Source organism: Hyla sarda, unplaced genomic scaffold (assembly GCF_029499605.1).
Source record: "Hyla sarda isolate aHylSar1 unplaced genomic scaffold, aHylSar1.hap1 scaffold_197, whole genome shotgun sequence".
Lineage (NCBI taxonomy): Eukaryota > Metazoa > Chordata > Amphibia > Anura > Hylidae > Hyla > Hyla sarda.
In genome coordinates this window covers 391,293-414,330 of record NW_026608627.1, presented here as the reverse complement: position 1 = coordinate 414,330, position 23,038 = coordinate 391,293, and the positions used below count along the sequence as shown (strand labels likewise).

The window sequence follows — 23,038 nt, the reverse complement described above, 5'->3', positions numbered from 1 at the left end:
AGTCCATGTTGGAGCAGGTTTAGATACAGTCTAAAGCATAGATCTCAAAGTCTGTGCACAGAATTTAGCAAGGGCCTCGCACCTTCTGATGCATCAGGTAGGTGCACTATAGCATAGCCTAACCCTCTGTACTTTGGTCTATATTGATGCGGGACATAGACAGCCAGCTGATGACCAATCCATTAGTGCAATGGATGGCTGGAAGCATTTGTCTTTGCCTTTGCAATACCACAGAAGCAATGCATGGTCAATGTACAGCAATGACACACCTGTGTGAACAGCCAGGAGACCCCCCCATGTTATGTTACATAGTTACATAGTTAGTACGGTCGAAAAAAGACATATGTCCATCAAGTTCAACCAGGGAATTAAGGGGTAGGGGTGTGGCGCGATATTGGGGAAGGGATGAGATTTTATATTTCTTCATAAGCATTAATCTTATTTTGTCAATTAGGAACATTCAGCACCCACCCGCTATCAAGGCAGCTGCCTATCATGTCATGCCCTACCTGCACAGGTGTGCTGGCTACTCAAATGATCCAATTAAGGAGGCCATTTAGTCAGCAGCAGCAGAAGTCCTGTGCCTGGACGCTCCAACAGCGGCCAGACACAAGCAGAAGCAGCAGAAGCAGCAGCAGCACCACCTTTTGTTTTTTGGCTGCAGCAGCAGCAGCAGCAGCAGCAAGGCCCACAGGGCTGGCTAGCTGGCTAGCCAGCAAGCAGGTAGCAATGAAAGTAGGAATCTTTCTTTTTAACCCTGTAAGGGGGTGGTGCACTGTACCCGAAGATACTGCCATATCGGGTCAATGCATAGGGCGACGGAAGCAAGCTTCGAAATCGGCCCCCGTTCTCAAAAATCCATTTAATATATGGTCCCCAGATAGGGGACGTATCAGATATTAAACTGATAAGAACAGATACTACACTTGATCTTAGCCAAAAGGCCGAGAAGCGATAACCGTGAAAGGGGCGGGCCCAACAAGGTCCCCTTCATGGGCACTATCACTGCTTGCTGTCAGGGAGGCTGCCAGACAATTTTCCATGCACACTCTGGGCTGGGGGGCAGTCAACCACCAGTACACACAGCAGAACCTAAACCCATACCATTATTGCTAAGCAGCAAGACAGGGGCCCATTGCACTCCCACGGGGCCTTTTTAAATGCAATCCATAACCCGGATTTGCCAGGAACCCTTCTTACTCCTCCTACTTGCATGTGACACTGGGCTTAGGATCTGCATAGGAAACACACACACAAGCACACACCTACCTTTGTTGCCTGCAGATGCCTCCTTGGCTGTCCCCAAACGGTATCAAACCAACACCCACGGGAAGCTGTAAGCATAGAGGACATGCCTGCACCCCATTGGACTTACCTGTGTGGGTTAAATCCGGGTTATTTGACAACCTATGGCGGTGATGGTTCTGCTCAGGCAGAGCAGTGCTGATGCTCCTCATAAAGCTGTCGCTGCTGTGAAGGTTCTAGGTGACATCACAATCCCTATGGTTACATACACGACAAAGCTGGGTTGTTGTTGTTTACACTCTGCAAGGCCTGTGGAAGTGAGTGACATCATAGCACTGTAGTTCTGAGGGTTCTAGATGGATGCAACAATCTCCTGTTGCTTCTATGAAGGCCATAATAGACGACATCACCAAACAGCTCCATAGTCACATACACAGCAAAGGAGAGATGTTGTTTACACCTAGTGATGTCAGTGGTATTGAGTGACATCACAGCACAGTGCTAAGGCTCCTGGGCCTGGACACAGCAGCGGCTGCAATATCTCAACGGAGAATACGTTTATATATATGTGTGTGTGTGCGCGTATATATATATATATATATATATATATATATATATATTTCTCCGCCGAAATCACTTTTAAACCCATTTCCACCTTTTTTTCCCTTCTCTTCCTCTTACTTTTTTTTCACGTTTTTTTACGTTTTTCTCCTTTTCGCCTCTTTTCTGGGCGTATTATTCTTCTTTTTCTTCTTTTTTTTCGTCTAATGCATACCCCATCAGTGCAGCAATGCTTATTCAATACCGCCAGCAGATGGAGACACTGGGGGATAATTTTCTAAGGATTTATACTGATTTTTCCTGTCTGAATTTGTCGCACAGAAAGTTGCAGGCCAAATATGTGTGACATTTCTGCGACTTTAGCTTCTAGAGCATTTTTACAACATTATACATAGGTGCTGAATACATAAAAAGCGACTGTTCAGCGACAGACAAGTCGCATCGGCTGAAAGTAGGCCAGAATGTCAGTCCATGTTGGAGCAGGTTTAGATACAGTCTAAAGCATAGATCTCAAAGTCTGTGCACAGAATTTAGCAAGGGCCTCGCACCTTCTGATGCATCAGGTAGGTGCACTATAGCATAGCCTAACCCTCTGTACTTTGGTCTATATTGATGCGGGACATAGACAGCCAGCTGATGACCAATCCATTAGTGCAATGGATGGCTGGAAGCATTTGTCTTTGCCTTTGCAATACCACAGAAGCAATGCATGGTCAATGTACAGCAATGACACACCTGTGTGAACAGCCAGGAGACCCCCCCATGTTATGTTACATAGTTACATAGTTAGTACGGTCGAAAAAAGACATATGTCCATCAAGTTCAACCAGGGAATTAAGGGGTAGGGGTGTGGCGCGATATTGGGGAAGGGATGAGATTTTATATTTCTTCATAAGCATTAATCTTATTTTGTCAATTAGGAACATTCAGCACCCACCCGCTATCAAGGCAGCTGCCTATCATGTCATGCCCTACCTGCACAGGTGTGCTGGCTACTCAAATGATCCAATTAAGGAGGCCATTTAGTCAGCAGCAGCAGAAGTCCTGTGCCTGGACGCTCCAACAGCGGCCAGACACAAGCAGAAGCAGCAGAAGCAGCAGCAGCACCACCTTTTGTTTTTTGGCTGCAGCAGCAGCAGCAGCAGCAGCAGCAAGGCCCACAGGGCTGGCTAGCTGGCTAGCCAGCAAGCAGGTAGCAATGAAAGTAGGAATCTTTCTTTTTAACCCTGTAAGGGGGTGGTGCACTGTACCCGAAGATACTGCCATATCGGGTCAATGCATAGGGCGACGGAAGCAAGCTTCGAAATCGGCCCCCGTTCTCAAAAATCCATTTAATATATGGTCCCCAGATAGGGGACGTATCAGATATTAAACTGATAAGAACAGATACTACACTTGATCTTAGCCAAAAGGCCGAGAAGCGATAACCGTGAAAGGGGCGGGCCCAACAAGGTCCCCTTCATGGGCACTATCACTGCTTGCTGTCAGGGAGGCTGCCAGACAATTTTCCATGCACACTCTGGGCTGGGGGGCAGTCAACCACCAGTACACACAGCAGAACCTAAACCCATACCATTATTGCTAAGCAGCAAGACAGGGGCCCATTGCACTCCCACGGGGCCTTTTTAAATGCAATCCATAACCCGGATTTGCCAGGAACCCTTCTTACTCCTCCTACTTGCATGTGACACTGGGCTTAGGATCTGCATAGGAAACACACACACAAGCACACACCTACCTTTGTTGCCTGCAGATGCCTCCTTGGCTGTCCCCAAACGGTATCAAACCAACACCCACGGGAAGCTGTAAGCATAGAGGACATGCCTGCACCCCATTGGACTTACCTGTGTGGGTTAAATCCGGGTTATTTGACAACCTATGGCGGTGATGGTTCTGCTCAGGCAGAGCAGTGCTGATGCTCCTCATAAAGCTGTCGCTGCTGTGAAGGTTCTAGGTGACATCACAATCCCTATGGTTACATACACGACAAAGCTGGGTTGTTGTTGTTTACACTCTGCAAGGCCTGTGGAAGTGAGTGACATCATAGCACTGTAGTTCTGAGGGTTCTAGATGGATGCAACAATCTCCTGTTGCTTCTATGAAGGCCATAATAGACGACATCACCAAACAGCTCCATAGTCACATACACAGCAAAGGAGAGATGTTGTTTACACCTAGTGATGTCAGTGGTATTGAGTGACATCACAGCACAGTGCTAAGGCTCCTGGGCCTGGACACAGCAGCGGCTGCAATATCTCAACGGAGAATACGTTTATATATATGTGTGTGTGTGCGCGTATATATGTATATATATATATATATATATATATATATATATATTCTCCGCCGAAATCACTTTTAAACCCATTTCCACCTTTTTTTCCCTTCTCTTCCTCTTACTTTTTTTTCACGTTTTTTTACGTTTTTCTCCTTTTCGCCTCTTTTCTGGGCGTATTATTCTTCTTTTTCTTCTTTTTTTTCGTCTAATGCATACCCCATCAGTGCAGCAATGCTTATTCAATACCGCCAGCAGATGGAGACACTGGGGGATAATTTTCTAAGGATTTATACTGATTTTTCCTGTCTGAATTTGTCGCACAGAAAGTTGCAGGCCAAATATGTGTGACATTTCTGCGACTTTAGCTTCTAGAGCATTTTTACAACATTATACATAGGTGCTGAATACATAAAAAGCGACTGTTCAGCGACAGACAAGTCGCATCGGCTGAAAGTAGGCCAGAATGTCAGTCCATGTTGGAGCAGGTTTAGATACAGTCTAAAGCATAGATCTCAAAGTCTGTGCACAGAATTTAGCAAGGGCCTCGCACCTTCTGATGCATCAGGTAGGTGCACTATAGCATAGCCTAACCCTCTGTACTTTGGTCTATATTGATGCGGGACATAGACAGCCAGCTGATGACCAATCCATTAGTGCAATGGATGGCTGGAAGCATTTGTCTTTGCCTTTGCAATACCACAGAAGCAATGCATGGTCAATGTACAGCAATGACACACCTGTGTGAACAGCCAGGAGACCCCCCCATGTTATGTTACATAGTTACATAGTTAGTACGGTCGAAAAAAGACATATGTCCATCAAGTTCAACCAGGGAATTAAGGGGTAGGGGTGTGGCGCGATATTGGGGAAGGGATGAGATTTTATATTTCTTCATAAGCATTAATCTTATTTTGTCAATTAGGAACATTCAGCACCCACCCGCTATCAAGGCAGCTGCCTATCATGTCATGCCCTACCTGCACAGGTGTGCTGGCTACTCAAATGATCCAATTAAGGAGGCCATTTAGTCAGCAGCAGCAGAAGTCCTGTGCCTGGACGCTCCAACAGCGGCCAGACACAAGCAGAAGCAGCAGAAGCAGCAGCAGCACCACCTTTTGTTTTTTGGCTGCAGCAGCAGCAGCAGCAGCAGCAAGGCCCACAGGGCTGGCTAGCTGGCTAGCCAGCAAGCAGGTAGCAATGAAAGTAGGAATCTTTCTTTTTAACCCTGTAAGGGGGTGGTGCACTGTACCCGAAGATACTGCCATATCGGGTCAATGCATAGGGCGACGGAAGCAAGCTTCGAAATCGGCCCCCGTTCTCAAAAATCCATTTAATATATGGTCCCCAGATAGGGGACGTATCAGATATTAAACTGATAAGAACAGATACTACACTTGATCTTAGCCAAAAGGCCGAGAAGCGATAACCGTGAAAGGGGCGGGCCCAACAAGGTCCCCTTCATGGGCACTATCACTGCTTGCTGTCAGGGAGGCTGCCAGACAATTTTCCATGCACACTCTGGGCTGGGGGGCAGTCAACCACCAGTACACACAGCAGAACCTAAACCCATACCATTATTGCTAAGCAGCAAGACAGGGGCCCATTGCACTCCCACGGGGCCTTTTTAAATGCAATCCATAACCCGGATTTGCCAGGAACCCTTCTTACTCCTCCTACTTGCATGTGACACTGGGCTTAGGATCTGCATAGGAAACACACACACAAGCACACACCTACCTTTGTTGCCTGCAGATGCCTCCTTGGCTGTCCCCAAACGGTATCAAACCAACACCCACGGGAAGCTGTAAGCATAGAGGACATGCCTGCACCCCATTGGACTTACCTGTGTGGGTTAAATCCGGGTTATTTGACAACCTATGGCGGTGATGGTTCTGCTCAGGCAGAGCAGTGCTGATGCTCCTCATAAAGCTGTCGCTGCTGTGAAGGTTCTAGGTGACATCACAATCCCTATGGTTACATACACGACAAAGCTGGGTTGTTGTTGTTTACACTCTGCAAGGCCTGTGGAAGTGAGTGACATCATAGCACTGTAGTTCTGAGGGTTCTAGATGGATGCAACAATCTCCTGTTGCTTCTATGAAGGCCATAATAGACAACATCACCAAACAGCTCCATAGTCACATACACAGCAAAGGAGAGATGTTGTTTACACCTAGTGATGTCAGTGGTATTGAGTGACATCACAGCACAGTGCTAAGGCTCCTGGGCCTGGACACAGCAGCGGCTGCAATATCTCAACGGAGAATACGTTTATATATATGTGTGTGTGTGCGCGTATATATATATATATATATATATATATATATATATATATATATTTCTCCGCCGAAATCACTTTTAAACCCATTTCCACCTTTTTTTCCCTTCTCTTCCTCTTACTTTTTTTTCACGTTTTTTTACGTTTTTCTCCTTTTCGCCTCTTTTCTGGGCGTATTATTCTTCTTTTTCTTCTTTTTTTTCGTCTAATGCATACCCCATCAGTGCAGCAATGCTTATTCAATACCGCCAGCAGATGGAGACACTGGGGGATAATTTTCTAAGGATTTATACTGATTTTTCCTGTCTGAATTTGTCGCACAGAAAGTTGCAGGCCAAATATGTGTGACATTTCTGCGACTTTAGCTTCTAGAGCATTTTTACAACATTATACATAGGTGCTGAATACATAAAAAGCGACTGTTCAGCGACAGACAAGTCGCATCGGCTGAAAGTAGGCCAGAATGTCAGTCCATGTTGGAGCAGGTTTAGATACAGTCTAAAGCATAGATCTCAAAGTCTGTGCACAGAATTTAGCAAGGGCCTCGCACCTTCTGATGCATCAGGTAGGTGCACTATAGCATAGCCTAACCCTCTGTACTTTGGTCTATATTGATGCGGGACATAGACAGCCAGCTGATGACCAATCCATTAGTGCAATGGATGGCTGGAAGCATTTGTCTTTGCCTTTGCAATACCACAGAAGCAATGCATGGTCAATGTACAGCAATGACACACCTGTGTGAACAGCCAGGAGACCCCCCCATGTTATGTTACATAGTTACATAGTTAGTACGGTCGAAAAAAGACATATGTCCATCAAGTTCAACCAGGGAATTAAGGGGTAGGGGTGTGGCGTGATATTGGGGAAGGGATGAGATTTTATATTTCTTCATAAGCATTAATCTTATTTTGTCAATTAGGAACATTCAGCACCCACCCGCTATCAAGGCAGCTGCCTATCATGTCATGCCCTACCTGCACAGGTGTGCTGGCTACTCAAATGATCCAATTAAGGAGGCCATTTAGTCAGCAGCAGCAGAAGTCCTGTGCCTGGACGCTCCAACAGCGGCCAGACACAAGCAGAAGCAGCAGAAGCAGCAGCAGCACCACCTTTTGTTTTTTGGCTGCAGCAGCAGCAGCAGCAAGGCCCACAGGGCTGGCTAGCTGGCTAGCCAGCAAGCAGGTAGCAATGAAAGTAGGAATCTTTCTTTTTAACCCTGTAAGGGGGTGGTGCACTGTACCCGAAGATACTGCCATATCGGGTCAATGCATAGGGCGACGGAAGCAAGCTTCGAAATCGGCCCCCGTTCTCAAAAATCCATTTAATATATGGTCCCCAGATAGGGGACGTATCAGATATTAAACTGATAAGAACAGATACTACACTTGATCTTAGCCAAAAGGCCGAGAAGCGATAACCGTGAAAGGGGCGGGCCCAACAAGGTCCCCTTCATGGGCACTATCACTGCTTGCTGTCAGGGAGGCTGCCAGACAATTTTCCATGCACACTCTGGGCTGGGGGGCAGTCAACCACCAGTACACACAGCAGAACCTAAACCCATACCATTATTGCTAAGCAGCAAGACAGGGGCCCATTGCACTCCCACGGGGCCTTTTTAAATGCAATCCATAACCCGGATTTGCCAGGAACCCTTCTTACTCCTCCTACTTGCATGTGACACTGGGCTTAGGATCTGCATAGGAAACACACACACAAGCACACACCTACCTTTGTTGCCTGCAGATGCCTCCTTGGCTGTCCCCAAACGGTATCAAACCAACACCCACGGGAAGCTGTAAGCATAGAGGACATGCCTGCACCCCATTGGACTTACCTGTGTGGGTTAAATCCGGGTTATTTGACAACCTATGGCGGTGATGGTTCTGCTCAGGCAGAGCAGTGCTGATGCTCCTCATAAAGCTGTCGCTGCTGTGAAGGTTCTAGGTGACATCACAATCCCTATGGTTACATACACGACAAAGCTGGGTTGTTGTTGTTTACACTCTGCAAGGCCTGTGGAAGTGAGTGACATCATAGCACTGTAGTTCTGAGGGTTCTAGATGGATGCAACAATCTCCTGTTGCTTCTATGAAGGCCATAATAGACGACATCACCAAACAGCTCCATAGTCACATACACAGCAAAGGAGAGATGTTGTTTACACCTAGTGATGTCAGTGGTATTGAGTGACATCACAGCACAGTGCTAAGGCTCCTGGGCCTGGACACAGCAGCGGCTGCAATATCTCAACGGAGAATACGTTTATATATATGTGTGTGTGTGCGCGTGTATATATATATATATATATATATATATATATATATATATATATTTCTCCGCCGAAATCACTTTTAAACCCATTTCCACCTTTTTTTCCCTTCTCTTCCTCTTACTTTTTTTTCACGTTTTTTTACGTTTTTCTCCTTTTCGCCTCTTTTCTGGGCGTATTATTCTTCTTTTTCTTCTTTTTTTTCGTCTAATGCATACCCCATCAGTGCAGCAATGCTTATTCAATACCGCCAGCAGATGGAGACACTGGGGGATAATTTTCTAAGGATTTATACTGATTTTTCCTGTCTGAATTTGTCGCACAGAAAGTTGCAGGCCAAATATGTGTGACATTTCTGCGACTTTAGCTTCTAGAGCATTTTTACAACATTATACATAGGTGCTGAATACATAAAAAGCGACTGTTCAGCGACAGACAAGTCGCATCGGCTGAAAGTAGGCCAGAATGTCAGTCCATGTTGGAGCAGGTTTAGATACAGTCTAAAGCATAGATCTCAAAGTCTGTGCACAGAATTTAGCAAGGGCCTCGCACCTTCTGATGCATCAGGTAGGTGCACTATAGCATAGCCTAACCCTCTGTACTTTGGTCTATATTGATGCGGGACATAGACAGCCAGCTGATGACCAATCCATTAGTGCAATGGATGGCTGGAAGCATTTGTCTTTGCCTTTGCAATACCACAGAAGCAATGCATGGTCAATGTACAGCAATGACACACCTGTGTGAACAGCCAGGAGACCCCCCCATGTTATGTTACATAGTTACATAGTTAGTACGGTCGAAAAAAGACATATGTCCATCAAGTTCAACCAGGGAATTAAGGGGTAGGGGTGTGGCGCGATATTGGGGAAGGGATGAGATTTTATATTTCTTCATAAGCATTAATCTTATTTTGTCAATTAGGAACATTCAGCACCCACCCGCTATCAAGGCAGCTGCCTATCATGTCATGCCCTACCTGCACAGGTGTGCTGGCTACTCAAATGATCCAATTAAGGAGGCCATTTAGTCAGCAGCAGCAGAAGTCCTGTGCCTGGACGCTCCAACAGCGGCCAGACACAAGCAGAAGCAGCAGAAGCAGCAGCAGCACCACCTTTTGTTTTTTGGCTGCAGCAGCAGCAGCAGCAGCAGCAAGGCCCACAGGGCTGGCTAGCTGGCTAGCCAGCAAGCAGGTAGCAATGAAAGTAGGAATCTTTCTTTTTAACCCTGTAAGGGGGTGGTGCACTGTACCCGAAGATACTGCCATATCGGGTCAATGCATAGGGCGACGGAAGCAAGCTTCGAAATCGGCCCCCGTTCTCAAAAATCCATTTAATATATGGTCCCCAGATAGGGGACGTATCAGATATTAAACTGATAAGAACAGATACTACACTTGATCTTAGCCAAAAGGCCGAGAAGCGATAACCGTGAAAGGGGCGGGCCCAACAAGGTCCCCTTCATGGGCACTATCACTGCTTGCTGTCAGGGAGGCTGCCAGACAATTTTCCATGCACACTCTGGGCTGGGGGGCAGTCAACCACCAGTACACACAGCAGAACCTAAACCCATACCATTATTGCTAAGCAGCAAGACAGGGGCCCATTGCACTCCCACGGGGCCTTTTTAAATGCAATCCATAACCCGGATTTGCCAGGAACCCTTCTTACTCCTCCTACTTGCATGTGACACTGGGCTTAGGATCTGCATAGGAAACACACACACAAGCACACACCTACCTTTGTTGCCTGCAGATGCCTCCTTGGCTGTCCCCAAACGGTATCAAACCAACACCCACGGGAAGCTGTAAGCATAGAGGACATGCCTGCACCCCATTGGACTTACCTGTGTGGGTTAAATCCGGGTTATTTGACAACCTATGGCGGTGATGGTTCTGCTCAGGCAGAGCAGTGCTGATGCTCCTCATAAAGCTGTCGCTGCTGTGAAGGTTCTAGGTGACATCACAATCCCTATGGTTACATACACGACAAAGCTGGGTTGTTGTTGTTTACACTCTGCAAGGCCTGTGGAAGTGAGTGACATCATAGCACTGTAGTTCTGAGGGTTCTAGATGGATGCAACAATCTCCTGTTGCTTCTATGAAGGCCATAATAGACGACATCACCAAACAGCTCCATAGTCACATACACAGCAAAGGAGAGATGTTGTTTACACCTAGTGATGTCAGTGGTATTGAGTGACATCACAGCACAGTGCTAAGGCTCCTGGGCCTGGACACAGCAGCGGCTGCAATATCTCAACGGAGAATACGTTTATATATATGTGTGTGTGTGCGCGTATATATATATATATATATATATATATATATATATATATATATATATTCTCCGCCGAAATCACTTTTAAACCCATTTCCACCTTTTTTTCCCTTCTCTTCCTCTTACTTTTTTTTCACGTTTTTTTACGTTTTTCTCCTTTTCGCCTCTTTTCTGGGCGTATTATTCTTCTTTTTCTTCTTTTTTTTCGTCTAATGCATACCCCATCAGTGCAGCAATGCTTATTCAATACCGCCAGCAGATGGAGACACTGGGGGATAATTTTCTAAGGATTTATACTGATTTTTCCTGTCTGAATTTGTCGCACAGAAAGTTGCAGGCCAAATATGTGTGACATTTCTGCGACTTTAGCTTCTAGAGCATTTTTACAACATTATACATAGGTGCTGAATACATAAAAAGCGACTGTTCAGCGACAGACAAGTCGCATCGGCTGAAAGTAGGCCAGAATGTCAGTCCATGTTGGAGCAGGTTTAGATACAGTCTAAAGCATAGATCTCAAAGTCTGTGCACAGAATTTAGCAAGGGCCTCGCACCTTCTGATGCATCAGGTAGGTGCACTTTAGCATAGCCTAACCCTCTGTACTTTGGTCTATATTGATGCGGGACATAGACAGCCAGCTGATGACCAATCCATTAGTGCAATGGATGGCTGGAAGCATTTGTCTTTGCCTTTGCAATACCACAGAAGCAATGCATGGTCAATGTACAGCAATGACACACCTGTGTGAACAGCCAGGAGACCCCCCCATGTTATGTTACATAGTTACATAGTTAGTACGGTCGAAAAAAGACATATGTCCATCAAGTTCAACCAGGGAATTAAGGGGTAGGGGTGTGGCGCGATATTGGGGAAGGGATGAGATTTTATATTTCTTCATAAGCATTAATCTTATTTTGTCAATTAGGAACATTCAGCACCCACCCGCTATCAAGGCAGCTGCCTATCATGTCATGCCCTACCTGCACAGGTGTGCTGGCTACTCAAATGATCCAATTAAGGAGGCCATTTAGTCAGCAGCAGCAGAAGTCCTGTGCCTGGACGCTCCAACAGCGGCCAGACACAAGCAGAAGCAGCAGAAGCAGCAGCAGCACCACCTTTTGTTTTTTGGCTGCAGCAGCAGCAGCAGCAGCAGCAAGGCCCACAGGGCTGGCTAGCTGGCTAGCCAGCAAGCAGGTAGCAATGAAAGTAGGAATCTTTCTTTTTAACCCTGTAAGGGGGTGGTGCACTGTACCCGAAGATACTGCCATATCGGGTCAATGCATAGGGCGACGGAAGCAAGCTTCGAAATCGGCCCCCGTTCTCAAAAATCCATTTAATATATGGTCCCCAGATAGGGGACGTATCAGATATTAAACTGATAAGAACAGATACTACACTTGATCTTAGCCAAAAGGCCGAGAAGCGATAACCGTGAAAGGGGCGGGCCCAACAAGGTCCCCTTCATGGGCACTATCACTGCTTGCTGTCAGGGAGGCTGCCAGACAATTTTCCATGCACACTCTGGGCTGGGGGGCAGTCAACCACCAGTACACACAGCAGAACCTAAACCCATACCATTATTGCTAAGCAGCAAGACAGGGGCCCATTGCACTCCCACGGGGCCTTTTTAAATGCAATCCATAACCCGGATTTGCCAGGAACCCTTCTTACTCCTCCTACTTGCATGTGACACTGGGCTTAGGATCTGCATAGGAAACACACACACAAGCACACACCTACCTTTGTTGCCTGCAGATGCCTCCTTGGCTGTCCCCAAACGGTATCAAACCAACACCCACGGGAAGCTGTAAGCATAGAGGACATGCCTGCACCCCATTGGACTTACCTGTGTGGGTTAAATCCGGGTTATTTGACAACCTATGGCGGTGATGGTTCTGCTCAGGCAGAGCAGTGCTGATGCTCCTCATAAAGCTGTCGCTGCTGTGAAGGTTCTAGGTGACATCACAATCCCTATGGTTACATACACGACAAAGCTGGGTTGTTGTTGTTTACACTCTGCAAGGCCTGTGGAAGTGAGTGACATCATAGCACTGTAGTTCTGAGGGTTCTAGATGGATGCAACAATCTCCTGTTGCTTCTATGAAGGCCATAATAGACGACATCACCAAACAGCTCCATAGTCACATACACAGCAAAGGAGAGATGTTGTTTACACCTAGTGATGTCAGTGGTATTGAGTGACATCACAGCACAGTGCTAAGGCTCCTGGGCCTGGACACAGCAGCGGCTGCAATATCTCAACGGAGAATACGTTTATATATATGTGTGTGTGTGCGCGTATATATATATATATATATATATATATATATATATATATATATATATTCTCCGCCGAAATCACTTTTAAACCCATTTCCACCTTTTTTTCCCTTCTCTTCCTCTTACTTTTTTTTCACGTTTTTTTACGTTTTTCTCCTTTTCGCCTCTTTTCTGGGCGTATTATTCTTCTTTTTCTTCTTTTTTTTCGTCTAATGCATACCCCATCAGTGCAGCAATGCTTATTCAATACCGCCAGCAGATGGAGACACTGGGGGATAATTTTCTAAGGATTTATACTGATTTTTCCTGTCTGAATTTGTCGCACAGAAAGTTGCAGGCCAAATATGTGTGACATTTCTGCGACTTTAGCTTCTAGAGCATTTTTACAACATTATACATAGGTGCTGAATACATAAAAAGCGACTGTTCAGCGACAGACAAGTCGCATCGGCTGAAAGTAGGCCAGAATGTCAGTCCATGTTGGAGCAGGTTTAGATACAGTCTAAAGCATAGATCTCAAAGTCTGTGCACAGAATTTAGCAAGGGCCTCGCACCTTCTGATGCATCAGGTAGGTGCACTATAGCATAGCCTAACCCTCTGTACTTTGGTCTATATTGATGCGGGACATAGACAGCCAGCTGATGACCAATCCATTAGTGCAATGGATGGCTGGAAGCATTTGTCTTTGCCTTTGCAATACCACAGAAGCAATGCATGGTCAATGTACAGCAATGACACACCTGTGTGAACAGCCAGGAGACCCCCCCATGTTATGTTACATAGTTACATAGTTAGTACGGTCGAAAAAAGACATATGTCCATCAAGTTCAACCAGGGAATTAAGGGGTAGGGGTGTGGCGCGATATTGGGGAAGGGATGAGATTTTATATTTCTTCATAAGCATTAATCTTATTTTGTCAATTAGGAACATTCAGCACCCACCCGCTATCAAGGCAGCTGCCTATCATGTCATGCCCTACCTGCACAGGTGTGCTGGCTACTCAAATGATCCAATTAAGGAGGCCATTTAGTCAGCAGCAGCAGAAGTCCTGTGCCTGGACGCTCCAACAGCGGCCAGACACAAGCAGAAGCAGCAGAAGCAGCAGCAGCACCACCTTTTGTTTTTTGGCTGCAGCAGCAGCAGCAGCAGCAGCAAGGCCCACAGGGCTGGCTAGCTGGCTAGCCAGCAAGCAGGTAGCAATGAAAGTAGGAATCTTTCTTTTTAACCCTGTAAGGGGGTGGTGCACTGTACCCGAAGATACTGCCATATCGGGTCAATGCATAGGGCGACGGAAGCAAGCTTCGAAATCGGCCCCCGTTCTCAAAAATCCATTTAATATATGGTCCCCAGATAGGGGACGTATCAGATATTAAACTGATAAGAACAGATACTACACTTGATCTTAGCCAAAAGGCCGAGAAGCGATAACCGTGAAAGGGGCGGGCCCAACAAGGTCCCCTTCATGGGCACTATCACTGCTTGCTGTCAGGGAGGCTGCCAGACAATTTTCCATGCACACTCTGGGCTGGGGGGCAGTCAACCACCAGTACACACAGCAGAACCTAAACCCATACCATTATTGCTAAGCAGCAAGACAGGGGCCCATTGCACTCCCACGGGGCCTTTTTAAATGCAATCCATAACCCGGATTTGCCAGGAACCCTTCTTACTCCTCCTACTTGCATGTGACACTGGGCTTAGGATCTGCATAGGAAACACACACACAAGCACACACCTACCTTTGTTGCCTGCAGATGCCTCCTTGGCTGTCCCCAAACGGTATCAAACCAACACCCACGGGAAGCTGTAAGCATAGAGGACATGCCTGCACCCCATTGGACTTACCTGTGTGGGTTAAATCCGGGTTATTTGACAACCTATGGCGGTGATGGTTCTGCTCAGGCAGAGCAGTGCTGATGCTCCTCATAAAGCTGTCGCTGCTGTGAAGGTTCTAGGTGACATCACAATCCCTATGGTTACATACACGACAAAGCTGGGTTGTTGTTGTTTACACTCTGCAAGGCCTGTGGAAGTGAGTGACATCATAGCACTGTAGTTCTGAGGGTTCTAGATGGATGCAACAATCTCCTGTTGCTTCTATGAAGGCCATAATAGACGACATCACCAAACAGCTCCATAGTCACATACACAGCAAAGGAGAGATGTTGTTTACACCTAGTGATGTCAGTGGTATTGAGTGACATCACAGCACAGTGCTAAGGCTCCTGGGCCTGGACACAGCAGCGGCTGCAATATCTCAACGGAGAATACGTTTATATATATGTGTGTGTGTGCGCGTATATATATATATATATATATATATATATATATATTTCTCCGCCGAAATCACTTTTAAACCCATTTCCACCTTTTTTTCCCTTCTCTTCCTCTTACTTTTTTTTCACGTTTTTTTACGTTTTTCTCCTTTTCGCCTCTTTTCTGGGCGTATTATTCTTCTTTTTCTTCTTTTTTTTCGTCTAATGCATACCCCATCAGTGCAGCAATGCTTATTCAATACCGCCAGCAGATGGAGACACTGGGGGATAATTTTCTAAGGATTTATACTGATTTTTCCTGTCTGAATTTGTCGCACAGAAAGTTGCAGGCCAAATATGTGTGACATTTCTGCGACTTTAGCTTCTAGAGCATTTTTACAACATTATACATAGGTGCTGAATACATAAAAAGCGACTGTTCAGCGACAGACAAGTCGCATCGGCTGAAAGTAGGCCAGAATGTCAGTCCATGTTGGAGCAGGTTTAGATACAGTCTAAAGCATAGATCTCAAAGTCTGTGCACAGAATTTAGCAAGGGCCTCGCACCTTCTGATGCATCAGGTAGGTGCACTATAGCATAGCCTAACCCTCTGTACTTTGGTCTATATTGATGCGGGACATAGACAGCCAGCTGATGACCAATCCATTAGTGCAATGGATGGCTGGAAGCATTTGTCTTTGCCTTTGCAATACCACAGAAGCAATGCATGGTCAATGTACAGCAATGACACACCTGTGTGAACAGCCAGGAGACCCCCCCATGTTATGTTACATAGTTACATAGTTAGTACGGTCGAAAAAAGACATATGTCCATCAAGTTCAACCAGGGAATTAAGGGGTAGGGGTGTGGCGCGATATTGGGGAAGGGATGAGATTTTATATTTCTTCATAAGCATTAATCTTATTTTGTCAATTAGGAACATTCAGCACCCACCCGCTATCAAGGCAGCTGCCTATCATGTCATGCCCTACCTGCACAGGTGTGCTGGCTACTCAAATGATCCAATTAAGGAGGCCATTTAGTCAGCAGCAGCAGAAGTCCTGTGCCTGGACGCTCCAACAGCGGCCAGACACAAGCAGAAGCAGCAGAAGCAGCAGCAGCACCACCTTTTGTTTTTTGGCTGCAGCAGCAGCAGCAGCAAGGCCCACAGGGCTGGCTAGCTGGCTAGCCAGCAAGCAGGTAGCAATGAAAGTAGGAATCTTTCTTTTTAACCCTGTAAGGGGGTGGTGCACTGTACCCGAAGATACTGCCATATCGGGTCAATGCATAGGGCGACGGAAGCAAGCTTCGAAATCGGCCCCCGTTCTCAAAAATCCATTTAATATATGGTCCCCAGATAGGGGACGTATCAGATATTAAACTGATAAGAACAGATACTACACTTGATCTTAGCCAAAAGGCCGAGAAGCGATAACCGTGAAAGGGGCGGGCCCAACAAGGTCCCCTTCATGGGCACTATCACTGCTTGCTGTCAGGGAGGCTGCCAGACAATTTTCCATGCACACTCTGGGCTGGGGGGCAGTCAACCACCAGTACACACAGCAGAACCTAAACCCATACCATTATTGCTAAGCAGCAAGACAGGGGCCCATTGCACTCCCACGGGGCCTTTTTAAATGCAATCCATAACCCGGATTTGCCAGGAACCCTTCTTACTCCTCCTACTTGCATGTGACACTGGGCTTAGGATCTGCATAGGAAACACACACACAAGCACACACCTACCTTTGTTGCCTGCAGATGCCTCCTTGGCTGTCCCCAAACGGTATCAAACCAACACCCACGGGAAGCTGTAAGCATAGAGGACATGCCTGCACCCCATTGGACTTACCTGTGTGGGTTAAATCCGGGTTATTTGACAACCTATGGCGGTGATGGTTCTGCTCAGGCAGAGCAGTGCTGATGCTCCTCATAAAGCTGTCGCTGCTGTGAAGGTTCTAGGTGACATCACAAATCCCTTTGGTTACATACACAACAAAGCTGGGTTGTTGTTGTTTACACTCTGCAAGGCCTGTGGAAGTGAGTGACATCATAGCACTGTAGTTCTGAGGGTTCTAGATGGATGCAACAATCTCCTGTTGCTTCTATGAAGGCCATAATAGACGACATCACCAAACAGCTCCATAGTCACATACACAGCAAAGGAGAGATGTTGTTTACACCTAGTGATGTCAGTGGTATTGAGTGACATCACAGCACAGTGCTAAGGCTCCTGGGCCTGGACACAGCAGCGGCTGCAATATCTCAACGGAGAATACGTTTATATATATGTGTGTGTGTGCGCGTATATATATATATATATATATATATATATATATATATATATATATTTCTCCGCCGAAATCACTTTTAAACCCATTTCCACCTTTTTTTCCCTTCTCTTCCTCTTACTTTTTTTTCACGTTTTTTTACGTTTTTCTCCTTTTCGCCTCTTTTCTGGGCGTATTATTCTTCTTTTTCTTCTTTTTTTTCGTCTAATGCATACCCCATCAGTGCAGCAATGCTTATTCAATACCGCCAGCAGATGGAGACACTGGGGGATAATTTTCTAAGGATTTATACTGATTTTTCCTGTCTGAATTTGTCGCACAGAAAGTTGCAGGCCAAATATGTGTGACATTTCTGCGACTTTAGCTTCTAGAGCATTTTTACAACATTATACATAGGTGCTGAATACATAAAAAGCGACTGTTCAGCGACAGACAAGTCGCATCGGCTGAAAGTAGGCCAGAATGTCAGTCCATGTTGGAGCAGGTTTAGATACAGTCTAAAGCATAGATCTCAAAGTCTGTGCACAGAATTTAGCAAGGGCCTCGCACCTTCTGATGCATCAGGTAGGTGCACTATAGCATAGCCTAACCCTCTGTACTTTGGTCTATATTGATGCGGGACATAGACAGCCAGCTGATGACCAATCCATTAGTGCAATGGATGGCTGGAAGCATTTGTCTTTGCCTTTGCAATACCACAGAAGCAATGCATGGTCAATGTACAGCAATGACACACCTGTGTGAACAGCCAGGAGACCCCCCCATGTTATGTTACATAGTTACATAGTTAGTACGGTCGAAAAAAGACATATGTCCATCAAGTTCAACCAGGGAATTAAGGGGTAGGGGTGTGGCGCGATATTGGGGAAGGGATGAGATTTTATATTTCTTCATAAGCATTAATCTTATTTTGTCAATTAGGAACATTCAGCACCCACCCGCTATCAAGGCAGCTGCCTATCATGTCATGCCCTACCTGCACAGGTGTGCTGGCTACTCAAATGATCCAATTAAGGAGGCCATTTAGTCAGCAGCAGCAGAAGTCCTGTGCCTGGACGCTCCAACAGCGGCCAGACACAAGCAGAAGCAGCAGAAGCAGCAGCAGCACCACCTTTTGTTTTTTGGCTGCAGCAGCAGCAGCAGCAGCAGCAAGGCCCACAGGGCTGGCTAGCTGGCTAGCCAGCAAGCAGGTAGCAATGAAAGTAGGAATCTTTCTTTTTAACCCTGTAAGGGGGTGGTGCACTGTACCCGAAGATACTGCCATATCGGGTCAATGCATAGGGCGACGGAAGCAAGCTTCGAAATCGGCCCCCGTTCTCAAAAATCCATTTAATATATGGTCCCCAGATAGGGGACGTATCAGATATTAAACTGATAAGAACAGATACTACACTTGATCTTAGCCAAAAGGCCGAGAAGCGATAACCGTGAAAGGGGCGGGCCCAACAAGGTCCCCTTCATGGGCACTATCACTGCTTGCTGTCAGGGAGGCTGCCAGACAATTTTCCATGCACACTCTGGGCTGGGGGGCAGTCAACCACCAGTACACACAGCAGAAACCTAAACCCATACCATTATTGCTAAGCAGCAAGACAGGGGCCCATTGCACTCCCACGGGGCCTTTTTAAATGCAATCCATAACCCGGATTTGCCAGGAACCCTTCTTACTCCTCCTACTTGCATGTGACACTGGGCTTAGGATCTGCATAGGAAACACACACACAAGCACACACCTACCTTTGTTGCCTGCAGATGCCTCCTTGGCTGTCCCCAAACGGTATCAAACCAACACCCACGGGAAGCTGTAAGCATAGAGGACATGCCTGCACCCCATTGGACTTACCTGTGTGGGTTAAATCCGGGTTATTTGACAACCTATGGCGGTGATGGTTCTGCTCAGGCAGAGCAGTGCTGATGCTCCTCATAAAGCTGTCGCTGCTGTGAAGGTTCTAGGTGACATCACAATCCCTATGGTTACATACACGACAAAGCTGGGTTGTTGTTGTTTACACTCTGCAAGGCCTGTGGAAGTGAGTGACATCATAGCACTGTAGTTCTGAGGGTTCTAGATGGATGCAACAATCTCCTGTTGCTTCTATGAAGGCCATAATAGACAACATCACCAAACAGCTCCATAGTCACATACACAGCAAAGGAGAGATGTTGTTTACACCTAGTGATGTCAGTGGTATTGAGTGACATCACAGCACAGTGCTAAGGCTCCTGGGCCTGGACACAGCAGCGGCTGCAATATCTCAACGGAGAATACGTTTATATATATGTGTGTGTGTGCGCGTATATATATATATATATATATATATATATATATATATATATATATATATATATATTTCTCCGCCGAAATCACTTTTAAACCCATTTCCACCTTTTTTTCCCTTCTCTTCCTCTTACTTTTTTTTCACGTTTTTTTACGTTTTTCTCCTTTTCGCCTCTTTTCTGGGCGTATTATTCTTCTTTTTCTTCTTTTTTTTCGTCTAATGCATACCCCATCAGTGCAGCAATGCTTATTCAATACCGCCAGCAGATGGAGACACTGGGGGATAATTTTCTAAGGATTTATACTGATTTTTCCTGTCTGAATTTGTCGCACAGAAAGTTGCAGGCCAAATATGTGTGACATTTCTGCGACTTTAGCTTCTAGAGCATTTTTACAACATTATACATAGGTGCTGAATACATAAAAAGCGACTGTTCAGCGACAGACAAATCGCATCGGCTGAAAGTAGGCCAGAATGTCAGTCCATGTTGGAGCAGGTTTAGATACAGTCTAAAGCATAGATCTCAAAGTCTGTGCACAGAATTTAGCAAGGGCCTCGCACCTTCTGATGCATCAGGTAGGTGCACTATAGCATAGCCTAACCCTCTGTACTTTGGTCTATATTGATGCGGGACATAGACAGCCAGCTGATGACCAATCCATTAGTGCAATGGATGGCTGGAAGCATTTGTCTTTGCCTTTGCAATACCACAGAAGCAATGCATGGTCAATGTACAGCAATGACACACCTGTGTGAACAGCCAGGAGACCCCCCCATGTTATGTTACATAGTTACATAGTTAGTACGGTCGAAAAAAGACATATGTCCATCAAGTTCAACCAGGGAATTAAGGGGTAGGGGTGTGGCGCGATATTGGGGAAGGGATGAGATTTTATATTTCTTCATAAGCATTAATCTTATTTTGTCAATTAGGAACATTCAGCACCCACCCGCTATCAAGGCAGCTGCCTATCATGTCATGCCCTACCTGCACAGGTGTGCTGGCTACTCAAATGATCCAATTAAGGAGGCCATTTAGTCAGCAGCAGCAGAAGTCCTGTGCCTGGACGCTCCAACAGCGGCCAGACACAAGCAGAAGCAGCAGAAGCAGCAGCAGCACCACCTTTTGTTTTTTGGCTGCAGCAGCAGCAGCAGCAGCAGCAAGGCCCACAGGGCTGGCTAGCTGGCTAGCCAGCAAGCAGGTAGCAATGAAAGTAGGAATCTTTCTTTTTAACCCTGTAAGGGGGTGGTGCACTGTACCCGAAGATACTGCCATATCGGGTCAATGCATAGGGCGACGGAAGCAAGCTTCGAAATCGGCCCCCGTTCTCAAAAATCCATTTAATATATGGTCCCCAGATAGGGGACGTATCAGATATTAAACTGATAAGAACAGATACTACACTTGATCTTAGCCAAAAGGCCGAGAAGCGATAACCGTGAAAGGGGCGGGCCCAACAAGGTCCCCTTCATGGGCACTATCACTGCTTGCTGTCAGGGAGGCTGCCAGACAATTTTCCATGCACACTCTGGGCTGGGGGGCAGTCAACCACCAGTACACACAGCAGAACCTAAACCCATACCATTATTGCTAAGCAGCAAGACAGGGGCCCATTGCACTCCCACGGGGCCTTTTTAAATGCAATCCATAACCCGGATTTGCCAGGAACCCTTCTTACTCCTCCTACTTGCATGTGACACTGGGCTTAGGATCTGCATAGGAAACACACACACAAGCACACACCTACCTTTGTTGCCTGCAGATGCCTCCTTGGCTGTCCCCAAACGGTATCAAACCAACACCCACGGGAAGCTGTAAGCATAGAGGACATGCCTGCACCCCATTGGACTTACCTGTGTGGGTTAAATCCGGGTTATTTGACAACCTATGGCGGTGATGGTTCTGCTCAGGCAGAGCAGTGCTGATGCTCCTCATAAAGCTGTCGCTGCTGTGAAGGTTCTAGGTGACATCACAATCCCTATGGTTACATACACGACAAAGCTGGGTTGTTGTTGTTTACACTCTGCAAGGCCTGTGGAAGTGAGTGACATCATAGCACTGTAGTTCTGAGGGTTCTAGATGGATGCAACAATCTCCTGTTGCTTCTATGAAGGCCATAATAGACGACATCACCAAACAGCTCCATAGTCACATACACAGCAAAGGAGAGATGTTGTTTACACCTAGTGATGTCAGTGGTATTGAGTGACATCACAGCACAGTGCTAAGGCTCCTGGGCCTGGACACAGCAGCGGCTGCAATATCTCAACGGAGAATACGTTTATATATATGTGTGTGTGTGCGCGTATATATATATATATATATATATATATATATATATATATATATTTCTCCGCCGAAATCACTTTTAAACCCATTTCCACCTTTTTTTCCCTTCTCTTCCTCTTACTTTTTTTTCACGTTTTTTTACGTTTTTCTCCTTTTCGCCTCTTTTCTGGGCGTATTATTCTTCTTTTTCTTCTTTTTTTTCGTCTAATGCATACCCCATCAGTGCAGCAATGCTTATTCAATACCGCCAGCAGATGGAGACACTGGGGGATAATTTTCTAAGGATTTATACTGATTTTTCCTGTCTGAATTTGTCGCACAGAAAGTTGCAGGCCAAATATGTGTGACATTTCTGCGACTTTAGCTTCTAGAGCATTTTTACAACATTATACATAGGTGCTGAATACATAAAAAGCGACTGTTCAGCGACAGACAAGTCGCATCGGCTGAAAGTAGGCCAGAATGTCAGTCCATGTTGGAGCAGGTTTAGATACAGTCTAAAGCATAGATCTCAAAGTCTGTGCACAGAATTTAGCAAGGGCCTCGCACCTTCTGATGCATCAGGTAGGTGCACTATAGCATAGCCTAACCCTCTGTACTTTGGTCTATATTGATGCGGGACATAGACAGCCAGCTGATGACCAATCCATTAGTGCAATGGATGGCTGGAAGCATTTGTCTTTGCCTTTGCAATACCACAGAAGCAATGCATGGTCAATGTACAG

At 46.0% G+C, this 23,038-nt stretch overlaps 10 non-coding genes across 10 annotated transcripts; all 10 read right to left on the bottom strand.

Annotated features, from left to right (window-relative positions):
- Positions 1–765: 765 nt before the first annotated feature.
- Positions 766–956, bottom strand: LOC130316965 (U2 spliceosomal RNA). Its single transcript, XR_008864166.1, has one exon. It is a non-coding gene; the product is annotated as a U2 spliceosomal RNA (small nuclear RNA).
- A 2,084-nt stretch (positions 957–3,040) lies between these two features.
- Positions 3,041–3,231, bottom strand: LOC130316964 (U2 spliceosomal RNA). The gene has a single exon (XR_008864165.1). It is a non-coding gene; the product is annotated as a U2 spliceosomal RNA (small nuclear RNA).
- A 2,086-nt stretch (positions 3,232–5,317) lies between these two features.
- LOC130316963 (U2 spliceosomal RNA) lies at positions 5,318–5,508 on the bottom strand. Its single transcript, XR_008864164.1, has one exon. It is a non-coding gene; the product is annotated as a U2 spliceosomal RNA (small nuclear RNA).
- Positions 5,509–7,589: 2,081 nt separating this feature from the next.
- Positions 7,590–7,780, bottom strand: LOC130316962 (U2 spliceosomal RNA). The gene has a single exon (XR_008864163.1). It is a non-coding gene; the product is annotated as a U2 spliceosomal RNA (small nuclear RNA).
- A 2,089-nt stretch (positions 7,781–9,869) lies between these two features.
- On the bottom strand, positions 9,870–10,060 carry LOC130316961 (U2 spliceosomal RNA). The gene has a single exon (XR_008864162.1). It is a non-coding gene; the product is annotated as a U2 spliceosomal RNA (small nuclear RNA).
- A 2,090-nt stretch (positions 10,061–12,150) lies between these two features.
- Positions 12,151–12,341, bottom strand: LOC130316960 (U2 spliceosomal RNA). The gene has a single exon (XR_008864161.1). It is a non-coding gene; the product is annotated as a U2 spliceosomal RNA (small nuclear RNA).
- A 2,090-nt stretch (positions 12,342–14,431) lies between these two features.
- LOC130316959 (U2 spliceosomal RNA) lies at positions 14,432–14,622 on the bottom strand. The gene has a single exon (XR_008864160.1). It is a non-coding gene; the product is annotated as a U2 spliceosomal RNA (small nuclear RNA).
- Positions 14,623–16,695: 2,073 nt separating this feature from the next.
- On the bottom strand, positions 16,696–16,886 carry LOC130316958 (U2 spliceosomal RNA). The gene has a single exon (XR_008864159.1). It is a non-coding gene; the product is annotated as a U2 spliceosomal RNA (small nuclear RNA).
- Positions 16,887–18,976: 2,090 nt separating this feature from the next.
- LOC130316956 (U2 spliceosomal RNA) lies at positions 18,977–19,167 on the bottom strand. Its single transcript, XR_008864157.1, has one exon. It is a non-coding gene; the product is annotated as a U2 spliceosomal RNA (small nuclear RNA).
- A 2,100-nt stretch (positions 19,168–21,267) lies between these two features.
- Positions 21,268–21,458, bottom strand: LOC130316954 (U2 spliceosomal RNA). Its single transcript, XR_008864156.1, has one exon. It is a non-coding gene; the product is annotated as a U2 spliceosomal RNA (small nuclear RNA).
- Between the last annotated feature and the right edge of the window lie 1,580 nt (positions 21,459–23,038).